The sequence below is a fragment of the Callionymus lyra genome, chromosome 1, assembly GCF_982586985.1.
Source record: "Callionymus lyra chromosome 1, fCalLyr1.hap1.1, whole genome shotgun sequence".
Taxonomy (NCBI): Eukaryota; Metazoa; Chordata; class Actinopteri; order Syngnathiformes; family Callionymidae; genus Callionymus; species Callionymus lyra.
Window position 1 is genome coordinate 23,727,311 of NC_141818.1, and position 6,000 is coordinate 23,733,310.

Consider the following 6,000-nt stretch of genomic DNA (forward strand, 5'->3'; position numbering starts at 1 on the left):
GATCTTCTCTACAATTACGGTTTGTGAGTGCACATTAAGAAGATCTGGGACGACAAACACACAAACAAACCAGTTTCTCAAAACTTTCATGTTAGAGTTTAATTTTATTGTAACAAAATATAGTGACAATTGTGATTAAACTGGTAGAAAATAAGGTAACACAAGGTCCACTGGTGTAGATCTCTTCTGTCTTCAACACAATGACAAGTGCATGTGTGGGCAGTAGCTCCCTGAGATATACCTGACAAACCTGATGTTCATTCCTTTTTATTTGTTATATTATTTGGTCAGTGGTTGGCGTCTTACACGGCTCTTCAGCTGAGGAAAGTTCTGGGACAGACTCGTTGGTAGTATTGGGCACCTTTGGTTCTGTAGGTAGTAGCTAGTAGGTAGTAAGTAAGTAGTAAGTAAGTAAAGGTTATTTGTAAAACGCCTTTCTAGACCAGGGTCACATAGCACTTTAACAGTCATCATCAGCTGTTACCCCAGGGTCTCAGCAAAGCTTAGCCTCAGAGTAGTAAACCAAGAGTAAAGATATTTTGGTAAACAAACAAGCTGCTTAATCGTCTGGATTCAACTTCCCTGCCTCTGTGTTCAACTGGCGAGTGTCTTGTGCTGGCAGCCCGGCCCAGTAAGGATTACAGTACTCCACCATAATTCCCTAATAAAGCATAATTAAGCCACAATAAACTACAGCTAGAAAATATTCTCAGCAGACTTCAGATTGAAATGTTTCACAAAGCAAAGCTTCAAGCACAAGGGCCTTTTCAAGGGCCTTTCCGTTTGATACTCTTACGAGGGAATGTGGAAGCAACAAAATACAGATAATGGTAACATTAAAGTCGTTAAAAATTGTAAAATGTTTCACACAAAGACAAGATCAGAACTTTTAGGTGGAATATAAAAAATTGCAGAGATAATAAAAATGATATTTAACAACCCAAAAAGATCTTGTTTGATTACAGCTGTCATTTTCTAATGTGGTTTCAAATATTGGTAGACTAGAGTTGAAAATGTTTGCTTGTACTTAAAAATATGATGCTGGTAAAATGAAAATGATGTAAACAAAAAGATGAGATTTATGCCTTGTGTTGTCTCTGGATCAAGGTGAACAACCTTCCTGGCTTCCGGAAATTCATATAGAAAGGTGGAGGATGTTTATCTTGATCCAACAAAGACACAACAAAAGGAATGCATCAAATACATTTGTTTTCGGACCTCAGGGTCACCTTGACCCAGAGATGAAACCAAGGTATAAAAAAAATATGTAATGAAATCATAGGTTTGCCTCACAGTCTGGGAGGCAAACCTATGATTTCATTACATATTTTTATGTGAATCCACTGTGAATGGATGGATGGATGGATGGATGGATGGATGGATGGATGGATGGATGGATGGATGGATGGATGGATGGATGGATGGATGGATGGATGGATGGATGGATGGATAGATGGATGGATGGATAGAGAGAGAGAGAGAGAGAGAGAGGATGGATGGATGGATGGATGGATGGATGGATGGATGGATGGATGGATGGATGGATGGATGGATGGATGGATGGATGGATGGATGGATGGATGGATGGATGGATGGATGGATGGATGGATGGATGGATGGATGGATGGATGGATGGATGGATGGATGGATGGAATGCATGTGGAATGTTCTTGGATAGACTTGTTAGTATGAATGGGCACCTTTGGCTCTCTAGGCAGTAGCTAGTAGGTAGTGTTAGTCCCTATTACTCATCAGCTGTTACCCCAGGGTCTTCCTGATAAATGAGATTATTAATCGGCAGCAACCATACACTTTTGGAGTGGTTTCACCCTGGAAAGAAAAAGGTTATTTTAGTTCAAAGTTTCTAAAGAAGTTGAATGATTTCTGATACAACTTTTAAATTCCTTTGAAGAGATAATCTACCACAAGAACCGCACTCATGGTGTCATCGTTCCTCTGGATTAAGCTAAGGAAACATTTGGCCAAAAAAACCCTGTCAAAAAAAGACCACATTTCTAAGACCTCATGTCTAATGTACTAGAATGTTGCAACCAAAACCAAAAATATATATAAAAAGGGATTTGTTTTTGAAGATAATTCAATAATAATAAAAGGCTTGTATGTTGTCTTTGGTAGAAGAAATGCTTCTAGACAACAAATTAGTCAAAACCTTAAGGACAAAAGCCATGTCAATCAGGTTTGGGGGGATAAGGTCTCAAGTATGTTCACATATGATCAATAACATACTAATTGCTCTGATGCCGATCAAGGAACGATAATCTTCTTCCGACAGATGTTGGGGTACTGAAGATCTGTATAGAGACGGCCTGAAGAAACTACAGTAAACAACAACTTATTTTTCTTAATATCCACAAAACGTAAACATGTCAAATATAAACAATTATTGAAATAAACACAATTTGACGTAACTATTTTTAAATGGAAAAAACATTTAAATAGAATGCATAGACATAAATGGAGGCTCTGTATTTTATTTCTATGCATTCTATGCATTTCTATACAGATTACCATTCAATCTGATCAAGATAAATGTATGAAATCATGTATGTCTTTGTCATCACCGTTATTACATCAGTGTGCAGACATATGGCTATTGACTCCCGGAGGCAGGATGATGAGCCGACACACATCGCAGAGAAGTAGCTTCTAGTGCTTGCAGAACACCTTTTAGACTTGAGATGTTGATCAGGATTGCGTCAAAACACGTGGATGGACATAAGGTCAGCTGTCTCAAGGGATGATGGTAGTTTAGGACAAAACAGGTTTTCAGCAGGATGGTCTAAATCACAGATATCTCTTGTGGTGATTCAAACTGGCGTGATAGGGCATACAGTTCAGTGCCTGATCTGTATTACCAAAAAAATGTAAGTGAGAAATTAAAATGAGCCAGGAACAGACCCCAAAAGTTCTGCCGTGAATTTGAACATCGGGCCCCTTTAAGTTGGTCAATGAGGATTAGAAATAGCAAACCTAAAAATCTGACCCTAGATAGATAGATACAACTTTATTAATCCCTCTGGATATTTCCTTCGGGAAATTGTGTTTCCAGCTATTAGTGGATCTGGGAAGGAGCATTCGTGCACTCCATCTGCTTCTCTGCTCACTGATGACAGTGTTCATAGGATGAGTGTCATCATCCATGATGGACATCGTTTTTTGAGTGATCTCCTCTCTGCAACTGTCACCAGTGAGTCCAGCTTCATGCCAACCACAGAGCCAGCCCTCCTGATCAACCTGTCCAACCTGTTGACACTCCTCTTGGACACATTCCCACCCCAACACACCACAGCTTAAAACAGGACACTGGCCACCACAGACTGGTAGAACATGCAGAGGAGCTTCCTGCAGATGTTAAACCCTCCTCAGAAAGTACAGTCTACTATGAATTTTTTTATTTCTTATCTGTGTTCCCAGTCCAGTTTACTGTCCAGCCACACACTGGGGTACTTAGTTGTGAACTATCTCCACCTCGTCACCTCTGATGAACACTGGACGTGGCTTTGTCCTGGACCTCCCAAAGTCCAAGGCTAGCTCCTTGGTCTTTTTTAGGTGTTCAGCTGCAAGTGGTTCCTCTTACTCCAGTCCACAAAGTCACGTATCAGACTCCTGTACTCGTCTTTGCTGTTGTCCCTGATGCATCCAACGATGGCAGTGTTGTCAGCATACTTCTCTCATACTGCTCGGAGTTGTAGCAGAAGTCTGAGCTGAAGATGGTGTACAGGAGAGGGGCCAGTACTGTCCCCTGAGGTGCTCCTGTACTGCACTCCACAGACAAGGCCAGGGTCCCCATGCATCTGTGTTAGTTTGTCCTGCAGCACAGTGGGCTGGATCGTGTTATAGGCGCTAGAAAAGTCCAGGAACAGGATCCTCACTGAGCTGCTTCCTTTATCCAGTTGAGAGTAGGTCTGATGCAGCAGGTGAAGGATGGCATCTTCTACACCAACCGTGGACCGGTAGGCAAACTGCAGGGGGTCTTGTGCTGGCTGAACTTGTAGCCAGAGGTGTCTTCATCAGCTGTGAAGCCACCGGTCTGTAATCGTTCAGCTCTTTTTTGGGAATGGAATTCAGGAAGTCTTCCACAGACCGCTGTTGAAGACATGCTGGCCCAACTCGGACGTGGAGTTAGGTGATGCTGGGAAGCGGTTGTGAGGAGCTGAGGGAGGCAAAGGAAAGTGGGGCAGGTTCTTCAGCTGTCTGCAGTGAGGGTGACTGTTTGCCTCATTCACTGTGTCCCCTGCAGTCAGAGAGGACTTGGTCTTGTGTCAAGTGATGCTTTTAACGACGTCCCAGACCTCTCTTATTTGTTCCCCGTTCAGCTTCTCCTCTAACCTCCTCCTGTAGGTGTCCTTTGCCTCCCTCAAGCTTCACTTCACCTTCTGCTGTGCTGACCTCATGGCGTCTCTGTCCCTGCTCCTGAAGCCAACTTCTTTCTGAGGACATCTTTGACCTCCTTAGTTACCAACAGTTTATTATTAGGGAAACAGCGGACAGTCTTAGCAGTGCCGACAACCTCAAAGTAGAAATTTAAATAATCCTTTAGACAGTGAGTCTGACCCTCGATGTCGTTACCATAAGACCTCAGCAGCACATCCCAGTCAAAGTGGTGTCACAGCAGTCTCTGATGGCGTCCTCCAAAGCTGGTGTCCGCTTCCTGATTTTCCTAGTGGTCACAGTATGTCTCTGCACCAGAGGAGTGTACTGTTACTGAAGGTGGACCAGGTTATGATCGGACCTCCTAAGTGGAGAAAGAGGTTTGGCTCTGTACGCATCCTTGAAGTTGAATATATAAAGAACAGTCCTGTTGTTTCTGGTGGGACAATCCACCACCTGGTGGAAAGTAGGCAGGGTAGAGTCCAGGTTGACATGATTATAAAAGCGTCAGGATGCTGATTCTGAAGTCTAGCTGTCATTGTGTGGATCTGTTCACATGCAGAGGGAGATGCGGAACTCGGAGGAATTTAATCACACAGTGTGATCACGTGACTGAACTTGTGTGGTAGATAGTATGTCCAAAGACTTTCTTCACAGTACATGTCCTGGGCTACACCAACGTTTATTCACATACATGATGAGCTCTCCACTTCGGCATTTCCCGCAGGCGTGTGTCTCTGTCGGCTCTTACTATGGTGAAGCCTGGCAGGTCAACGTTAGCGTCTGGGGTCAGCTGAGTCAGCCATGTCTTTCAGAAGATCAACAAGCTGCTCTCTCGGTAGATCCGCCGGTTGTTGAGGGCAGACAGCTCGTCAATCTTGTTTGTCAATGAATTGACGTTCACCATCGTGATCGTGGGGATCGATGGTCGATGACATCTCCAATTGTCCCTTAGCTTAGCCTTAAGTCTGTTAACGATTTAACATCCCCGATACAACGCAGAATTTCCATCGGAATATTATGATGATCTCCAGCCCCTACCATTGACTTCAGTGACAGCAGATCCTCTATTGAGTAAAAAAGACGATTCTCTCAATTTTTAAAAGTATCCCTCTTATATATTATTAATTAAAACCAGAAAGTTAGTGATCATTGCTATGGAGCTACTGGAGAGGCTGCCGTTCTCTTCGGTGCCTTGTGACTACCAGGTCACTGCATGTGTGAACCAAGGCTCTGTCCTAGGAGCCCTCATTTTCACCGCCCACCTCCTTCCCCTTGGCTACATCTTCCATAAATCTATCATCGATTTCTACTAGTTCACGTTTGACACCGAGCTCTAGTCGACAGCACCCAATTTTCCCCATCCCCACACGCCAAGAAACTGGGTGTCATCCTCAACAGCTAACTATCATATCAACCCAATAGTTACAATATCACCCTGTTTCCATATTTCCAATATCAATAGACTCCATCCCTCCATGTTTGCCCATACCCTGCCATCCACGACATTGGCTTGTTACCTCCTGTTTAGATTACTAGATAACTCATTCCTCTTTGGCCTCCCAAAAAGTCCCTCCACAAACTACAACTGGTCCAAATTCAGCCACC